The sequence below is a fragment of the Crotalus tigris genome, unplaced genomic scaffold (assembly GCF_016545835.1).
Source record: "Crotalus tigris isolate CLP2741 ecotype Arizona unplaced genomic scaffold, ASM1654583v1 scf7180000018053.2689490, whole genome shotgun sequence".
Lineage (NCBI taxonomy): Eukaryota > Metazoa > Chordata > Lepidosauria > Squamata > Viperidae > Crotalus > Crotalus tigris.
In genome coordinates this window covers 369,320-389,949 of record NW_024096796.1, presented here as the reverse complement: position 1 = coordinate 389,949, position 20,630 = coordinate 369,320, and the positions used below count along the sequence as shown (strand labels likewise).

The 20,630-nt window shown below is 43.3% G+C and overlaps 1 protein-coding gene across 2 annotated transcripts in view; it reads right to left on the bottom strand.

Moving 5' to 3' along the window:
* Positions 1 to 20,267, bottom strand: part of GIGYF2 (GRB10 interacting GYF protein 2) — a 124,886-nt gene extending 104,619 nt beyond the window's left edge. For both annotated transcript variants that reach the window (XM_039347097.1, XM_039347098.1), the window contains exon 1: positions 20,173 to 20,267. The gene's annotated coding sequence lies outside the window, so the exon portion shown is untranslated. The remainder of the gene's footprint in view (positions 1 to 20,172) is intronic.
* Positions 20,268 to 20,630: the final 363 nt, after the last annotated feature.

Here is a 20,630-nt window from a genome sequence, read left to right as displayed (position 1 = left end):
TCTTAGCTGTTTCTACCACTGCATTCTTTAGGACAGAGAGCTCCAATGTTCCTGGGATCTGTTGGAGCCACTCTCCATACTCTGTACCTTGGATCCTGTCTAGTGTGGCAGATCCCTGCTTTTATGGATCTGGTGCTTAGTGCCTGTTGTGCTGCCACAATCTGTGCCAGTGTTTTTAGTCCAGTCCTTTTCAGCCACTCAGGATTTCCCAATATCTGCCACCTCAGCTATCTGTCAGTGGTACATCCTATGCAGGGTTTCGTCTTGCCGTGGCACTTCCTCTAATGTCTGCTGGGAGGCATTCAGGCATTCTCTCAGCAGCTCGTCTTTGGGTGCCGTTTTATTGATCTATTCCTGGATGCTCTGGATTTTCTCCGGAACAGTAGTTCTGACACTCATCAGACCCCCAACTACCCTCTTTCCAACTAGTATGCAATCTCTGGGTGTTGGACTTAGGGTGGGAACCTCTGTATACTGTACATAAAGAGCTTCTAGGTCTTCACATCGGCAGCTTCTATGTCCTTCTTTGGCCAGCTCACTATACCAGGAGGGTTTCTGGTGAATGGTAGACCATAAGTGTTAATGGCATGGATCTTGTTCTTCCCATTAATCTGGCTGTTCAGGACCTGTGATCCTTTCATTGTACTTGGATGCTGTTGTCTTTTTTACTTTCTCGTCATGGTTCCCATATGACTGTGGCATACCAAGTTACTTGTAACCAGGGTGGATAATAATCAATGATTTTTTTAAAAATAAAATAAAAAATCAGATTTTTTTTTTACTTTTATCAAATTTATTTTAATAAAATGCTTTTGGAGTAAAAATCTATAAATATAGTTTTCTATTTAAGATACATTAGTAATTTAGTTTATTCAGCATGAAATGGAGCTTAGTTATATAGCATGAGGTTGTATATTCTGCAATATTTACATTTTTGGTAAACTCATTCAATGAATCCAAGCTCTGCAAGCTGAGATAACATGCACTGCATTGATGCATTCACACAATTTCACAGTAACCATGAGATAAATAATAAAACAAAGTTCAGGAATATTCCTTTATCCCATTGTTTTGCAAATCTATGTACACTACAAACTGTATAATTTTTTGAAGAGAAATGCATCTGTACCAGGCTTTGTTTTATTAAAGGAATTTGAGTAGTTTTCCTACTCTATGTGATTAACCTATTAACCTAAAACTGGTTCTGAAATCGCTGTTTTACTAACCTGACAGCTTATTATTCTAAATAGGAAACCTTCATTTTGTTTGCAAATAATAATATTAAAGATTCTAACTAGCAGCAAGAATGAGTCCTTACATTTAAAGAGCACCTGTCATTTCAGATCCATCATGGCAGGGTCTGTTAGCGGGCATCTACTCACCTGCAACCTGCCATGTCCCTCACCTTGTTGTATCACTGCCACATCACCAGCCGTCCCACTAAAGTGAATGGGACTGTCAGTGAGTCAACAGCAGGTCAGAAGAGCAGTCGCTGCGGGACAGAGATGACAGTTGCTCTTTAAAAATTATGATTTAAATTGATTTAAATCAAACCTTTCTACCAGTGATTTAAATCATAATTTAAATTGTGATTTAAATCAACTTGATTTAAATGAAATGGGGCGTTGACTTACCTGAACGCCTTTTCTCAGCACGGAGATGGATAATCCACGCAGTGGGTTGAGACTGTATTCCTGGCCAATCAGATCAGTCAGCCAAAGTTGCCACGCCCCGTCTTGGACCATGATCCTCCAGTCTTGACTCGAGCGCAGCCATTGACTGACAGTAAGATGTTTTGGCTCCACTAAATATACCCTATTATTCTAGTCTATAAGGGTGGGTGTGGATTATCCATCTCCGTGCTGAGAAAAGGCGTTCAGGTAAGTCAACGCCCCTTCTCCAGCACTGGAGATGGATAATCCACGCAGTGGGACATACCAAAGCCTATTGTCCCTTGGGTTGGGGAATAGACTGGTCCCGTGTGTAACTTTGGTCTAGCACCTGCTGGAGAACCCTCCTACCGAAGGAGGCCTCTGCAGAGGAGTACCTGTCGATTTTGTAATGACGAATGAATGGAGAGGGCGAGGCCCAAGTGGCTGCCCTGCATACCTCTTCAATAGAAGCCTGCATGGCCCATGCTGCTGAGGTGGCAGCACTCCTTGTGGAATGGGCCGTGATATGCTTGGGGACTTGCAAAGACTCCGCCTGGTATGCCCCCGTGATGCATGCCCTAATCCACCTACCGATGGTAGAGGACGAGACCTTCCGGCCCCTAGTAGCAGGGTTGAAGGATATGAAAAGCGCTTCCGAGCGTCGGAATTCCGCTGTGCGTGAAATGTAATGTCTTAGTGCCCTGCGTACGTCCAAGGTGTGCCATTGTTGCTCCAGGGGATGAGCTGGGTTTGGACAGAAGTCTGGTAGGACTATTTCCTGTGATCTGTGAAAAAGGGAGTTGACCTTTGGAATGAATGAAGGGTCTATTCTTAGGACTACCTTGTCCCTGTGAAAATGGCACAGGTCCTTCCTCATTGAGAGAGAAGCTAACTCGGATATCCGCCGAGCTGACGTGATGGCTACCAAGAATGCTACCTTATGGGTCAGATAGCGAATGTCACATGTTTTGAGTGGTTCGAAGGGCGCTCTGGTAAGAGCTTGTAGTACTCGTGGTAGTTCCCACGATGGATACCTATGCACGGTTGGCGGTCTGATGTTTGCAGCCCCCTTGAGGAAGGATCGTATTAAGGGATGCTTGCCCAAGGATTCACCGGGGCTGGCAGAAAGTATAGTTGAGAGGGCGGCGATTTGCCTGCGCAGTGTGTTTGGCGAGAGGTCCCTCTCTAGGCCATCTAGTAAAAATTCTAGGATCTTGGGAATTGTGATCCCTTCGAGTAACAATTCCTGTTTAGAGCACCATGATTGGAAGCTTCTCCACGTGGCCTCGTAGATACGGTTCGTGGAGGGGCGCCTTGATGCCTGTATGACCCTAATTACACCCTGTGAGCAAGCCCCCTTGGCTAAAATTGACCGTTCAAGAGCCAGACGGCTAGTTGTAGCCATTGTGGCTCTGGGTGGGAGATCTCCCCCTGCTTGAGGGAGATCCTCTCCGGAGGAATCCGCCATGGATTCGTGCGGGAGAGACTCCTCAAGTCTGCGAACCAAGGTCTCCTTGGCCAATAAGGGGCCACAAGGATTACCTCGGCCCTTTCCCGCAGAATCTTGCGTACTACCGCCGGAAGGAGAGGTAAGGGTGGAAACGCGTACAGGAGCCCCCTTGGCCATGGGCTCCGTAACGCGTCCGTCTGCTCTGCTCCCCTGGATGGGAATCGGGAGAAGAAGCGAGTTAGGTGGGCATTGGAAGGAGAGGCAAAAAGGTCCACCTGGGGAAGCCCGAAGCGGTGACAGACCTCCCTGAAGATCCTCGGGTGTAGTTGCCACTCCGAGTGATCTATTGTTGATCTGCTCAACAGATCTGCTTGGATGTTTGCCTCCCCCGATATGTGGTCGGCCTTTATGGAGGCCAGATTTTGTTCCGCCCAGGCCCCCAGTAGGAGGGCCTCGGCCGAGAGCGAGCGAGAGTGTGTGCCCCCCTGACGGTTTATGTGGGCCTTGGCTGTCACGTTGTCCGTCAGGACCAGTACGTGCCTGCCTTTTATGCTGCTGTGAAAATGCCTTAACGCTAGGTGAATAGCCCGCAGCTCGAGCCAGTTTATGTTGTTTCGGAGATCCACCGCTGACCAGCGGCCCTGTGTCCACTTGGTCCCCAAGTGGCCTCCCCAGCCGAATAAGCTCGCATCTGTTGTGACTACTACTCTGTCTGGTTCCCTGAAGGGGGACCCCCTGAGGAGAGCTGGAGATAGCCACCACCTGAGGGAGTGTCGTACTCTCAGAGGTATGCCTACCCTCTTCCGGGATGCACTGATTTGTTGTCTCTGAAACGGGAGCATGAACCATTGCAGTTCTCTTGAGTGCAGCCTTGCCCAAGGAACTATTGCTATGGTCGATATCATCTTCCCTAGCAGCTGGGAGAGGCAGACCAGCGTCACTGACTGACCGCGGCTTACCTGTTTTACGGCTTTCTTTATGCTGCTGAGGCGTTCCTGTGATAGGTACACCTTGCATTCCTTTGTGTCTATGACCGCTCCCAGGTGGAGTATTCTCGTAGTTGGGGTTAGATGGCTCTTTGGAAAGTTCACCGAGAAGCCGTGGTCCTGCAGCATTTTTATCACTAACTTTAGGTCCGCCCGAGACTGCTGGGCGGACGATGACTGGATTAGAATATCGTCCAGGTAGCACTGGACTCTGACTGGTACGTTTCTTAGTTGTGCTGCCAGAACCGCCAGAATCTTGGTGAACACCCTGGGCGCTGATGACAGGCCGAATGGAAGTGCCCTGTATTGAAAATGGTGCCCCCTGTAGGCAAACCGTAGAAATCGGCGGTGAGCCAGAGAGATAGGGATGTGCAAGTATGCCTCCGTGAGGTCGATCGATGCCAGAAAATCCCCTTTCCTTACGCTTCCAAGGATGGAGCGTAGTGTCTGCAGTTTGAATTTGCGGTATTTTATGTAGAAATTTAGCCTTTTCAAATCCAAAACGGCTCTCCAACCCCCCGAGGGTTTTGGGACCACGAAGAGGATAGAATAAAAACCCCTGGTCTCTCTGGTTCATAGGCACCGGCTCTACGGCCCGTATGTTTAGAAGGTGCTGAACGGCCTCGTTCATGAGCCTTCTCTTTGTTGGGTTTGTGGGACAGGGGCACGGGCGGAAGCGGTTCGGGGGCTTTGAGAGAAATTCTAGATATAGACCATGACGTATGGTGTTCCTGACCCATACGTCCGTGGTGGTCTCTTCCCACTGGGGAGCAAACCCTGCTAGTCTGCCCCCTATGGGAAGGTCTGGGCGGGAGTCATCTGGTACGGCGGAAGGGGCGGTTGTTCCCCCGAAAGGGCCGTCTTCCCTGTGTTTGCCTATGTCTTGTGTTCTGTCTGTCCCCCTGTCTTTCCCTATCCTGTCTAGCTTGGAAGGGTTGGGAATTTTGAAAGTAGTTGACCCTGGCTTCCGTACGAAAGGATTGTTTTCTTCCCCAGGAGCCGGGTCTCTTGTCCTGCCTTTTAAGCATGTGTTTAAGGACCTTGCGCTTGTCCTTGTTCTCTGTCAGGTATGGCGTTAGTGCCTCACCAAACAGCTTTGCCCCTTGGTACGGAGCCGAAGCCAATTTCCACTTGGATTTGGTCTCCGCCTGCCAGTTCTTTAGCCAGAGGATGCGCCTGCTCGTGTTGTTTGCCGCCATTGCCTTGGCTGAAAACTTGGTCGATAACAGTGTTGCGTCCGAGGCATATTCCGTGGCCGCTACCATTTTGCTGAGTTCCTGATGAGTGCGTATATCTTCCATGGGAACCCGGCCCTGTAGCTCACGGAGCCAACAAAGTGTGGCTCTGGTGAAAAAGGACGCGGAGGTAGACGCCCTGGTAGCCCAAGCTATTGCTTGGTGCGTTCTCCTGTAGTTGGACTCACTCTTCCGGTCCTCGGCTTTAAGAGCCTCAGCAAAATCTCCTGATATGGCCGTGTCCGATATCAGGGGACCTATGGGTTCGTCCACCACCGGCACCTCCAATGTTCCCTCTAGCTCCCTTGCTACGTTAAATAGCTTCCTCTCCGCATTGCTAGGAAGCGGTAGGGAGGTTGGCGCTGCCCACTGTTTCCTTATTGTGTTTAGGAACATGGTCGGGCATGGCATGCGGTGTTGAGTGGTTACCTTTTCGGCGAACGTCGGCTCAGCCTCCGTGTCAACTGTGACAGGCTCCGCTGGTGTCCCATGCCCCAGATGGGCTGTGGCCTCAGCCTTGCGCAGAATAGTAACAAAAAGAGAAGGGTTAAACAGGCCGCTGAAGGACGGCCCTTGAGGTGAGGTGTCCTCCTCCTCCTCAGACATTTGAATCCCTTGTGACGTACCTGGCTGGTCCAGGTAAGCTTCCTCCGAGACCGACGAGTCTGAGACGGAGGAGAGGTCCTGATGGTCCTCCGTTTCCTCCCGATGCCTCGTTCTAAGTCCTAGAGACTTGGCTTTTGAAGATTGAGCCCTGGCCTCAAATGCACGGTCCACTGCCTGTGCTATTAGGGTAGCTAGCAGATCCCCCGTCAATGCAGGAGGAGTGACCATTGCCTGCGACCCTGCAGGTGCTGTGTTAGCATGGTCCTCGGGGTTTCCTGTAACCTCCGTGGGGAGGGGGATCGGGAGAGCGATGAGAATTCGCCTATCCCACCCTCTGTTTGGGACTGTGATGATCTCCCTAATGACCAAATGGCCCGTGGGGATGAAGGGAGACCCAGCGGTAGATCAGAACCTATTCCCCCATTCTGCCTATTTTCAATTCTGGCCCTTTTCTGGGCTCTGTCGAACTCTTTTTCTAGGGCTTGGTGTCTTCTGATTGCCTGTTTGTCAGTCTTCTTTGATGACTTCCTTGCAGCCTTTCTAGGGGCTGCAGAGGATTCCGAATCCTCTGAAGCAGGTGCTCCAGAGGATGAAGGCGGGGCTCCAGTGGAGGGAATGATTGCTTCCTCCATTCTCCACTACCGCTGGGCCGCGATAGGGGGGACCCAGGTAGTAGGAGAGCTCCAACTTTGAGTAAGGACAGGCGCACTACTGGGGGCGTCTGGAACTCAGAAGCAGACTCTGCCAAATTGTCAGAGTTAGTCACTGTGCACGGATAAGAACAGGCACGCTAATGGGAATGCCTGGAACCCGGCTTGACTATGGTGGGTAAGGACAGGCACGCGACTGGGGATGCCTGGACCCCACCACTAAATCCAGAGGCGTACGGGCCACTAATGGGGGACCCGAAGTCTGGAAGGAGCCAAAGGCAACTAAACACAGTTAGTTATGAAAGGTTCTTATTTACTTTAGGTAGAAGACACCAAGTCCTGGAACCAGTAGCTATGTGGCTGATTTGAATGTCTCTGAATGAATAATAGATGCTTTAGTACCCCAGTACTGCTTGCCTATTAATTCACTCCAGCGGCTGAACCTAGCTTTCTTAAGGAACTTTAACTCCCCTGTTTGGACAAAAAATATGGCCGCCGCTGCCAGGAAACTACTGCGCATGTGTTCACAAGGCTGCCTATGCCACGTGCGGTTGTAACAAAGAGCTGCGCGTGCTTCCAGCTGTGCAGACAATGGCGCCTCGTTTAAAAAATCCTGAGCAGCCTGGAGTGAAAAGACTTCTCCTTCGCACGCCAGCTGTTTCCCTTAATCAATCTCCCTCCCAGCATGCGTCCCCTTTGTCCTCCGCTTCCCTCGCTAACTGCTTGCCTTTCTGTCTTTTTTTTTTTTGTTTGTTTGTTTTAAACGCGAGGGGTTGCCCGAGCCTCCCCGTTTGTTTAAGGCGGCTGCTGGCTGCTGGAAGGTGGCTGGGGTTGGTTAGGGAGGGGAGTTAGGGATTTCCCCCTTTTAAGTGGGGGAGGTTTCCCCTGTAGGAATCTGACTTCCTGATTTTTACAATTTAGCAAGGAAATTTTTGAGTGGTCAATTAAATTGAATTAAATTATCTCTAATTAACTTTTAAACTAAGCAATTTCAGCTACTAGAAAAAATCCCCCCTAATGGAAAGGAACTATACCTGCCCAGGAGCCAAAAGTTGTAGATGTCTCTTCATGGCAAGATCAGTCCAGACTGGAGGATCATGGTCCAAGACGGGGCGTGGCAACTTTGGCTGACTGATCTGATTGGCCAGGAATACAGTCTCAACCCACTGCGTGGATTATCCATCTCCAGTGCTGGAGAACCACCCTGCTTGTAACTGGTCTGTATGTCTACTATGTGGCCCTCTGGTGGTTCCATCCCATCAATCTTAATTACATTACCTATCTTGATTACCATCCAGCCATGCTTCTCTAGTCCGAATGACATTCTAATGTCCTCACTGGAGATCCATGTCAGGTGATCAGTAAGTTGATGCCTCATTCACTTTTAACATACAACTTGATGTCATTCATGTACAAGAGGTGACTGATGGTAGTTCCACTCTTGATCTTGGCACCTGGCAGGTGGTACATGACCATCCTAGAAAAGTGGTAGTGGGAGAGGGGAATGAGCTGAACCGGTGGCAACACTGCACAAGCCTGAGCAAGAGACGGCTGGAGCTGCAGGGCTGTCAGGGCTCAGCGGAAGCGCCAGGATCAGCGCCAGGCTCCAGCTGGAGCTCGGCGCTGATCCTGGCGCTTCTGCTGAGCCCTGAATAAGCACCAATCAGCTGGAAAGCAGCACTGATCCTGGTACTTCTGCTGAGCCCAGAAGAAGCGCCGATCAGCTGGAATGTTGCAGCATCTCCAGGGTCTTGTGATTTATATTCAGATGCTTGGCAACTGATTCATATTTATGACGGTCACAGTGTCCCAGGGTCATGTGAAGTGACCAAAACCTGCTGCAACCACCCAGCAGACTGGAGGAATAAAAACCAAACACCCCCCACCCCCACTGCCAATCCTCAACAGAAATGCTCACAACAATGAAAACCTCGGACAGGAGGAAGAGCACAGCCGGGTGGGCAGGCAGGTGTCTTGCTCGGCTGTGGCTTGGGAGGCACTTTTTTCAGTGCCATTGTAACTTCGAACAGTCACTAAGCAAACTGTTGTAAGTTGAGGACTACCTGTACTTTATCACTTTTTGGGGGGGTCATCAGGTTTTTCACACCTTGCTAGGCGACTGGTGGTACTCGGATACTGCCATATTCTAAAAGTGGTACAATGAGTGAAAAGGTTGAAACGCCCTGATCTAGTGTCCTCAGTGTCCAACCTTTAAAACTGACTTACCAGTTTCAAAGCATAAACAAGGGGAGTTTCCCATGAGAAAAGAGTTATAGGAGAAGAATAGGCAGAGCCTGGGAGTGGAGTTAAGAGATGACTCAGCCTAGAATTGTTACATGCCCACAAATGCTCCAAGTCCACACCTCTTGAATTTCATTAACTCTTATTTAGCACCAATTTAGTGCTGATCATTGACCAGATTCTTGTGCATAACTTGAGCAATAAATCCTCTGAACTGGAACTTACATGTGATCCTGATTCTTCGCACCTGACAAGATCCTTTCAATTAGCTTCAAAATCAAAATCAAGCTCATCTGCACTCTTAACCCATTTAAACTTTCTAAAGCCAACAATAATCATCCTTTTGCTGTATATTCAAAAACAAAACAAAAAAACCAAATCTTTAAACTTGTAAACTTTTTAAAAAAAAGATTAATGAAACTCATCCTGTGATTTCAATAAAGCTTGCAAGTCTGAAGATTCTCAATCTTTAAAAAATTGAAAGAAAAAAAAATTCAATCCAAAGTGATTAAGAGATGAGCCTTGGAATTTAAAGTCCATAGAGGTGACATTAGCGGCTATAAGCATGAATAAATCCCACAATTCCCAACCAATCACAATCCAACTACAAAATACGCTTATAAAAAAAGCAAGCAAACAAACCCAGCTGCATGGAATAAATATAGATGATCTTGTAATCTCCTTATTCCAGAGATATTTCAGCAGCCCAAATCTCATGTTTGAATGCCATTTTCAACTGCAACATGTTGCTCTATTCTGGAGGAACATCATTTTGCCATAATGGCTCACTGGAAGTTTGACTCTTTTAAACCAGTTCTAATAGTTCAAGGATTGGATGGCTCTTTACAAGCTGCAGATATGAAGAAGAACTCAGAGGAGAGAAACCAACCAGAATCTAGAAAGTAGCCTGGACATTTAAATAATAAAAAACTGCTGAAGAATCTGGTAGTGGGAGAGAAGAATTCTCATATACATTTAGACTTCAACTATGTTCTCCAGTTTCCATATCTTCTAATCAATTCTCATTTGGTATTTGAGGGGTCAGGCTGACCACCAGCAATTGCAGTATTTGCACTGAGGGCAATTCTTGCTACATTAATCATCCTGAATAAACAAAACTGGACAGGCGATTTAATGTTCTAAGGGTGACTATTATGGTATATATGACATTTAACAATCAAGTAAACTTAAAAGTAACTATTATAAGGGACAGTGGCTTGCTGTAGGTACTGCATATGATGCTCTATAATGCACTAAAATATCTTTCTGCTATAGATCAGTGTAATGATCCAAAGGCAGGAATAGTCTTTTAATCTGTTCCTCTCAGTGGCAAATTATGTCCAACTAAAGGAGCAAAAACATTCAATGAGGAAAGAATACAATACAATTGAAGATTGTTCTGTTGCTTTGACTGAATGTTTACACCTATACTCTTCTACAAATTTACACTACCCTGAGTTTGGAGACTTCTTAAAACAGGAGGACACTAAAACACTCTCCCAGCAACTCTCCCTTGTTAGTACACATGCCTCTCAGAAAGCAGAAAATGGATTGATCATACGTAATGAGGAGTGCATGAAAGGGTCAGTAAATAGCTGTTGAAGTGGTCTGAAGCACGCAAGCAGCGGAAGTGGCCCGAAGCACTGCGCAAGCAGCGGAAACGGCCCAAAGTGCCATGCGGCATCCTGTGGGGAGGAGCAGAAATGGCGCAATGTGCCACATGGCATCTGGCCACAAATGGCAGCAAGCAGCCACAGAAGAAGTCAAACAGCGGCGCGACAGGTGTCGGAGTATAGGAGGCCTGGCTGTGGTGGTCCTACCAGTAAAGTAAGTGGGTGAGGGGTGCATGAGGCAGCTTCACCCTCCCTACTCCCACCCTAGCTTGATTTTTAGGAATGCACCTCGCCCCAAAACTAGGCTTAATTTTGGAGTAGAGCTTATATTAGGCCCACCCCCCAAAATCAAGCTAGGGCTTACTATCGGGCTGGGTCTAACTTTCAGGGAAACACGGTATACAGGATGTTACTTTAATATCCACAAAAAGTAAGAAAATGTTGGTGATACTTTAAAATATTCTGTATTCGGGCTCTTAACTATTCTCAATTCTCTCCAGCAGCTCCCAGTGCTTTTCAAGCCTGTATTCTGTAGTGGTTCTAAGAAAGACTACTTTTTGGGACCCAAAATCTGAAGGACTGAATATTGTGTGGCAGTCCTGCAAAAACCACAAAGGGATGCATAGTAGTAGAAGAAAAATTCTTCCCTTGACAATCAAGGCTCAAACTAAATACATCTATGGTATGATTGCAATCAGAAAATGGATTAGTTTTGTTCACTGTATCTGAAAAATATTGCAGAACTAAAAAAGGTGCAGAAAAGGCAACCAATCATGGATTTCAAGCCGCACCCCAGTGAAGAAATTATAGCATATAGGCTTTGTCTGAAATAAGTAAAAGATAAAAAGTTCTTTAAACTTGCATTTCTCTCTCTCTCTCTCTCTCTCTCTCTCTCTCTCTCTCTCTCTCCCTCCCTCCCTCCCTCCCTCCCTCCCAGAATCTCATCATTTTCATTCAATTGCTTCCTCTAGATTAGTGGTTCTCAACCTGTGGGTCGGGACCCCATTTAGGGTCGAACGACCATTTCACGGGGGTCGCCAAACAACGCAGTCCGCCATTTTTTTCCCCTTTTCCTTAGCTGTGTTACTCCCTTTTATTCTATTGGCTTTTGAAAGCCAATAGAATAGACTCTCTTGAATAGAGTCTAATTCTATTGGCTTTCAAAAGCCAATGGGAATTGTCCAGACTGTCTCTGCCCTGCTGAGCCCGCCAAAAGTCCCATTCTGCAAACGGTGCTGCACCAGTTGAGTAGTCCTCGACTTACGACCAGTTGGGGGTCGTGGCATTAAAAAGGTTGAGAACCACTGCTCTAGATCCATTCAATCTTCTTATATACACTTTTTGGCAATACAATCTTCATTCATTATGTCTATGTTACAAAACCATCTCAAAATATTTCTTTTTTACTGGCCACTCATTTCGGTATTCAATCCACATACATTCAGCACCTTTATATTTCTGACTCCATCTCTATCCTGTATTATCACATGTACTCTTAGGTATGACATTCCACTTACTTTTATGTTTCTCTTAGTATACACAATTCATACAATCAGATGACAGAAGCATCCTCTTATTAACAGCTATTTTCATTTCTTCACTACTCCTTGAAATAGATGACATACCACTCACTAGTACATTTCCATCAGCATTTGTCTATCTCAAAATTTCTTCATTTCTTCCTATTTAATAAGCATCCTATGAAAATACAGAAATTCACATGTGCACTCCACGTTCCATGTTAAGGACATGAATCTACAATCTGTTTTCTTGTTAAATACAGACCAAGTAGTCTAACATCAATACCTGGGAAGATCCTAGAAAAGATAATCAAAAAACAGATCTGGAGAGAAGTGGGGTATCACAAAGCTTTATCTTAGGCCCAATACTCCCCAATATCTTCATAAATGACTTAGATGAGGGACTAGATGGGGAACTCATCAAATTTGCAGATGACACTAAACTGGCAGGAATAGCCAACATCCCAGAAGACAAGCTCAGGATCCAAAAATATCTTGACTAACTTGAACAATGTGCCCTATCCAACAAAATGAATTTTAATGTGGAGAAAAGCTAAGTTTCACATTTAGGCAGGAAAAATCAAAGGTAGAAGTACAGATTAGGTGAGACCTGGCTCAAAAACAGTAACTGTTAAGAGGGACCTTGGAGAGAAGCAACCTAGAACTAAGGAGAAATTTCCTGACAGTTAGAACAATTAATCAGTGGAACAACCTACCTCCAGAAGCTATGAATGCTCCAACATTGGAAATCTTTAAGAGACTGGACAGCCATTTGTCTGAAATGGTATAGGGTTTCCTACCTGACCTCCAAGGTCCCTTCCAACTTTATTAATATTAGTATTAATATTCTAGTGGATGATCTTTTGAATATGAGCCAGCAGTGTGCAGCAGCAGCCAAAAAAGCTAATACAATCCTGGGTGGAATCAAGATCATGAGAAGTATCAGTACCAATTTTGGTCACCATACCATAAAAAAAGATGTTGAGACTTTGGAAAAAGTTCAGAGAAAAGCAACTAAAATGATCATAGGCCTGAAAACTAAAACATATGAAGAATGGCTGCAGGACTTTGGTTTAGCTAGCCTAAAGAAAAAAAAGAAACAGGGGTAACCTGATAACAGTATTTCAGTATTTGAGGGGCTGCCACAAAGAAGAGGACATCAAATTATTCTCCAAAGCACCAGAGGGCAGGACAAGAAACAATGGTTGGTAACTGACCAAAGAGAGAAGCAATCTGGAATTAAAGAGAAACTTCCTAACAGTGAAGACAATTAACTAGTGGAACAGCTTGCCTTCAGAAATCGTGGGCACTCCACCCCTGGAGGTTTTTAAGAAAAGACTAGATGGTCACTTGTCTGAGATGGTATAGGTTCTCCTGCTTGAGTAGAGGGCTAGACTAGAAGACCTCCTAGGTCCTGTCCTGTCCTGTCCTGTCCTGTCCTTCTCCTCTCCTCTCCTCTCCTCTCCTATCCTAAAACATTGACTTCTCAGCCAACAACATGCTACTGTATAGAAAAGTACATACATAGTCAAGTCCCCAACCAATACAATTCTAATATTACCACAAACCTCTCTTATATATTCATTCCTATATGCATGGCTTACTAAGGGGACATCCATATATACTTGATTTACTCCATGCTCAATGTTGAGCCATTCTATTTATTCCTGTGCATGCTTTCGTTTCATCACATACCTCTCTCACTCAGCAACCAACCTTCAACTCTATATTTGCACAAATCATACCTTATTTCAAGCCTATTTACTATCATAATTGATTTAAACATGCAATACATTTTTCACATTACATTGATATTTCTCAATGCCTTGATAAAAAGCAAAAATCATGTTGCAAATCTTCCCAAATTTTGCTCATTAGCATTTCTCAAATATTTTCATGGCATGATTAACATACTAACCCCCCTCAGTTTTTGCATTCATCCTTGCTACATTTATCTTTATGTAAGGGAATATGATAGTCCTCGACTTGAGCCACAAAATTTCCAAAACCATAATTGAGCCCAATATTTTGATTGCTAAGCAAGATAGTTGGTGAGTTTTGCCTCATTTAATGACCTTTCTTGCCAAAGTTGTTAAATGAATCACTGCAGTTATTACGTAACACGGTTAAGTGAACCATTTTTTCCCATACTCTCACCTTCTTCCCACACATTCATTCATGTCATCTAAAAGCATTTTCTTTCAAGATTGTATTCATTCACAAAGAACCCTAGTTCTTCTATTACTACCATTCATAATAGCATATTACTTTATTATTTATTTTACTTATTTTCATATACATCCACAATTTTTGACAATATAAGATACGATATCATACAGTATAATATTACTGTATTAAGCAATTAATCTTTTATAACATAGAGAACTATAATTTGGAAGCAACCAATAAAAAGCCACCAAAGGCTCTGGGAAAGTACAGGTAGTGCTCAGGCTCTAGGTCGGTGGTGGCGAACCTATGGCATGGGTGCCAGAGGCGGCACTTGGAGCCCTCTCTGTGGACACACACAACGTCTCCCCAGCTCCGCCTCCTCCCATGGGCCCCTCCTCACTAGCAGCCCCCTGGAGGATAGTCGCCCCTGGGCATGGCCCACATGAAGCAGTGCAGCCAAGGACATGGTAGCCGGGCAGCGGGGACAAGATTCTGCCCTTGCGCCCCGTCACTCGCAGATGAGTATATACAAGTTTTTAGAAATCAGCCAGCCAAAGTGAATGAGTGTTTGAGGAATGAACAGTCTTAAGGATTTCAAGATGAGTCATATTACAAGGCACCATTAATAGTTAAGACTATTAATCCTTCCAATCATCTCACTGGCTTTGTTAGGTCATTACAGTTTATCACACTGATTATTTTAGGAACAAGGGAGAAGTTTTTAAATCAGTGGTTCTCAACCTGTGGGTCGGGACATTTGGGGTCGAACGACCATTTCATGGGGGTCGCCAAACAACGTAGTCTGCCATTTTTTTCCCTTTTCCTTAGCTGTGCTACTCCCTTTTATTCTATTGGCTTTTGAAAGCCAATAGAATAGACTCTCTTGAATAGAGTCTAATTCTATTGGCTTTCAAAAGACAATAGGAATTGTCCAGGCTGTCTCTGCCCTGCTGAGCCCGCCAAATGTCCCATTCTGCAAACGGTGCTGCACCAGTTGAGTAGTCCTCGACTTACGACCGGTTGAGTAGTCCTCGACTTACGACCGGTTGGGGATCGCGGCATTAAAAAGGTTGAGAACCACTGTTTTAAATGCTTACATTCATAGATGGACATGCTTGTATGCAGTTCTGTAACAGATTCAAGCATGTTTAATGACATCGATGCCAAATTATGGTAATTAATACATTCAATTATTGTAATTTATATTTTTATATAAAGCAGATATATGAGTAAACTATGGAGTCAGCAGTATGTTACTTGGTATGAAACAGTATTCATTAAAAACCTAAGAATATTGTTTATCCCAATGAAGTATTTTGGGGATATAGTCAAAAAGATATTAACAAATTTATAGAGGCGGCTGTAGACAAACCTTGATGTATTCTTGCAAAAATCCACAACTGTGACTACATGGAGGTTCTATTAAGCAGTACCTAGCAACAACAGGTTTCTAGAAAATAATAACAGATGAAAGTTTTGGCTAAAATAACCTACTTTCAACTATTCCAAATTGAAGGTTAGCCATGCTTTTGAAATCTGAAGGTTAGTTGCAATGAGTAAGATACATTGGATTGTTCATGAAGACTAAACACTGTCCAAACAATCCAATACTTTAGTAATGTTAGTAGTATTTACTAAAGTTAGTAATATTATAATCTAGCAATTTATATGGAATGACAAAAGTATTTAACTAAGTTTACATGTGAATATATTGTCAGTTTATTTCTGAACCTAATTTAAAAAGCTAGCATTGGCATGTAACATAATACAGGTCTATATTTCTTCAACAACATTCTTTTTATACAAGTAGTCCTTGACTTACAACAGTTCATTCAGTGATGGTTCAAAGTTACAACCACACTGAAAAAAGTGACTTATGACCATTTTTCACATTTACGACTGTTGCAGCATCCGCATGATCACATAATCAAAATTCAGATACTTGGCAAGTAGCTCATATTTATGATGGCTGCAGTGTCCTGGGCTTATGCAATCACTTTTTGCAACTTTCTGACAAACAAAGTCAGTGGGGAAGCCAGATTCACTTAACAGCCCTGATACTAACTTAACAACTGTAGTAACTGACTTAACACCTTTGGCAAGAAAGATCATAAAATGGGGCAATGGGGCAAAACTCACTTAACAACTTAACAATACGAACAAGGAATGTATATCGGAGAGTGTATATTTGAGAGCTGTATGCAACGAAATTTCATTTTGATGTATGCCAATTGGTGTACATTCAAAGTGACAATAAAATTATTATTATTATTATTATTATCATCATCATCATCATCAAACTGTCTCACTTAGCAACAGAAATCTGGGGCTCAGTTATTGTCATAAGTCGAGGATTATCTGTATTTTTCCTGTTTTCAAAGTTCATAGGAATTTTTTGTTAAAAAAATGGAATATACATCTAATTATTATTGCGAAAAGAAGTAATGTTAGCTTAACGGAATAGATCTTGTAGTACTCTTAGAATTTTGAAATTCTCTTCAGGATAAAAAAAAACCCTCCCTTTTTACGACCTTATAGTCCAGAGATGGCGAACCTTTTAGAAACCGAGTGCCCAAACTGCAACCCAAAACCCACTTATGTATCATTGGGTGCTGGGTGGGTGTAGCCCATTGGGTGGACGTGACTGCAGTGGTAACGGCAGACTAGGTGGGACTAAAAAGTTCAATCAATCAAACTTTGTGAGATCTTTTTTTTCCCCATAAATTGAAATTGATTGATTGAACCTTTTTTTTTTGCACACGGCGGTGGAGGCCTAAAGCGAAAAGGTTTTATAAAACCCAGCTGAAGGCCTAGGACTGGGGTGACGGTGTGCGTGCCCACAGAGAGGGCTCTGAGTGCTGCCTCTGGCACCCTTACCATAGGTTCGTCACCATTGTTAAAGTTCCTATTTGGGGTAAAGTTGGGGTGACTGGATGAAGCTGAGCGTTTACTGTCTGGATGTCCTTCCTGATGTCTACAAGTTTGCAGCAGATATTTTTTCTTTGGTTGCTAGGAGAGAAACATCTGCTGCTACCTAGAATTGAACTCTCAACCTTCCAAATGGGAGGCAAGCGTCCTCAGCACTAAGCCACCACGCTACTCAAATTCTCTTCTAGATAAATAATACAAATCCCCCCCAAAAAATCCATTTCTTCAGATTTATTGAGTATTACAAGGTTAAAGTTTTGTTCCTAGAATGGTACTGGGATATATCAGTACCAAATGTGATTCTGCCTAAATGTCTAAAGATGGCGCTGTTAAGTCCACCTTGAACTTAAGCATAGGTTAGGACAGAGAGGCCTTTTCAGCCACCACACTTTGGAATATGTCCTTGCAAGTATGCTTGGCCCTTATCCTTCTCTCATTCAGGAAAGCTCTAGAGATCATTTTCTATCATGAGACCTTTGGCCTGTAAATCAATTATTGCCATCTTCTACATTATATTCTTATTGTGGTTGTTATTAATATGTTTGAGATATTCTGTTTCTGGTTTGCTCCTTATCTATCATTGATTATAGCATCAAAAGTCTGCTGTAGCCTTTAACACTGAAGATTATGAAACAAAGGTAAAAAAATATTTTAAATAAATTGAGCATGAAATAATACAATCTAAACAGGATTATATTAAAAATAACCCTGAAACTGTCTTGTTCACACCATTCAATTTAAAATGCAACTTCTAACTATGGGTTCTAAATTTGCTCAGTTCAACTATATTACTGTTAAAGCTCATCTCAATTCCAAATCATGACACAGCAAACTGTGATAAACGAAAGAGATGGAAATACTTCTAATCTTTCCCTTACAACAGTAGTAAATAACAATGTTCATTCACATATCTACACACTACACCGTGGTTTAACAGTCTCCCCCCATATAGCTAAATATTTCACACATGTTCAACTGCCACGTGAGAAAAATGTCAGATATTAGTAGAGCTAGCTTTGCACTTATCTCACATACTTTACATTCAAAGGGAACTAGTTCCTTATGTATTTTCTAATATTTTCACAACTCTCCTTTACTGCAGAAATACTACCAGCGAGAATGTTCTGATTTTTGAACTCAATGTTTTAAAAACTATCTAGTTCAACTGTTCAACCAAGTTTTGTCATACTTTGTTTCCCAAAATTATATTGTATATCCTATCTTCCAAAATTATTCATTTGCCTATGTCATATTCTTGACCATTATTTAATCAAAGATGGATTTTCTTTCAGCAATCAGTACTGCTAAGTCTTTGTGGCATATTCTCTGTAAGCTCCTTCAGTGTGTGTTATAATTATTGCAGTTACTATTTCATTAAGATAATAAATCAATTGCTATTATTTATTTGGTTATTTATTAAACAAATTACTCACACATGAGTGACTCCTGGCAGTTTTCAAAATTTTAAAAATCTGCCATGTAATAAAAACTCATTAAACCCACCCACCCTCATAGCAGCAGCAACACAATCAAATTAGTGACTCCATTCATGTTCCACAGGCCTCCTGACAAAACCATGTTTTTACCTTCTTATGGAAAATCAACAGAGTGGGGGCCATTTATTAGATTTTATCTGCCTGTATTATTTTTTTATGTAAATGAAGGAAGAAAATATACATGATACTCCTATTTTCCTAACAAAAGCCTGTCAGGCAGTCAGGCCTGTCAGGCAGTGTGACTATACCAAAATCATCCAGCCAGTTTTCATGCCTATGGTGGGACTATAACTCAAATCTACCGGTTTCTATCTAAAAATTGGGCAATAGCCTTCGCATTTATTCAACCTATGATGGTTTTACACCTATACCTTGTTGTCAATTCACAGCTGACTAGGCTCACATACTGTACTAAGTCAAAACACAGTTTACTTTTTTATTGTGTTGTGTGAATCCAATCATTGGGATTTGTAAGCTATAGTACATGATTTTGTATAAACCCCACAAGTTAAAAGTTTGTTTAGGATAGGGATAATATGATGTGTGAACTACATCTATGCCTACTTTACATTAGTTTGGATGCATAGTACCTAACTGAAGGGAATGATTTTCCAGTTGATCTCTTGCAGAATGTATGGCAAATTTAGTCTAAACAAGCCAGGAAGAAGTTTCTATTGTATTATGAAAATAGGCATATGGAATTTATTCTAGTTCTTTCACAATATCTATTAAGTTCATAAAATTCTAGATAGAATACATATATTAAACATATAAATAAGCAACTACAAGCTGTTTTCCCCTTTTGAGAATTCATCAATACAATCTTTATTTGCTTAAATGATTTATATTTCCAACATCTGTGTACAGGATTAAGCACAATTGCCTGTCATTCTTCTGAGCTGTATTCTGATCATTGAATGGTGGGAGTTACCAAGCATTATCAGTTTCTCTATAATGCCTAGGCTAGTGCAGTATTAAAAACTACACAATCATCCATTTACAGTACACCCTACTACCTAACTCAGATATTAAACGCCATTCTTACGCTCGACAAATTGGTCAACGGTTTCTCCTTCTTGGACTTGGTAAAATGTGTACTTGGAAAATTAAGAGCTGTTTGCCTAAAAAAAAAAAAAAAAGACCCAATCCCTTACTGAAGAAAATAGCACAACTGTGTTACGAGTTAAAAGAGAGGATATACGGCAACTGGGAATATACACACGCTCCTCTGAATGCAGAGCCCTGTATCATCCACCCAGCCCGAAACGTTATCAATATGCCGCATGGAGAGAGAGAAGCCCCTATCCGCTTGGTGATCTGTCAGAGCCAAGTGAGCCTTCACCTTACCGAAGCTTTGTTTCGCTCACCCGGACCCTGCAAACTATCTAGTAACTCATGCCGTAGCTAATAAACCCCAACGCCAGTCTCAAGCCCATTTCGCCCGTCTCCGGGCGCTTCCCCGGATAGGAGACATATGGGAACCCGGTGCTCAGCGAAAGGCCTAGGTGTGTTCAGGCCAAAAAATACATGGCAATGTGTCGAACACAGACAAGGAGAGAAAACTGGAATCTCAGCAAGAAGTCGCGTCTGAAAGAGAAGAGACAAGCCTCCTAACAGTCGGTTTACCTGAGGTCGCGGACGGAGAGTTTCTCGGATCCAAACCCAAACCTCAGCACCAACAACACAAGATGGCTACCGCGCTATCACGCAAGGTCATGTGACCTCAGTGCCGTGGCCCCGCCCTCTTTCGGTAAGAGGAAGCTGTTCGCGGAATACGGAAGAGCGAGTCTTGGAATGCGGCGCTAGTTTGCCCGCCTTTCTTTTTCACCTTTGTTTTACTCTTCTTTTTTTTTATTGAAAGTTTATAAAATTTTACAATAAAATACTCCCCCCCTCCCAACCCCCTCCCCCCTACTTCCCAGAGCTGAATACAGGGTTAAAAACAACAAAAAACATAGAACTTAAATAAACATCAAACAATTATACATACATCCAAAAAGCAAAATTTTAAACACTTTAACTCCAATACATAAAAACAAAAATTACCATCCTTAAGCGTAAGTTATTCAAAAGCTTACCCTTAG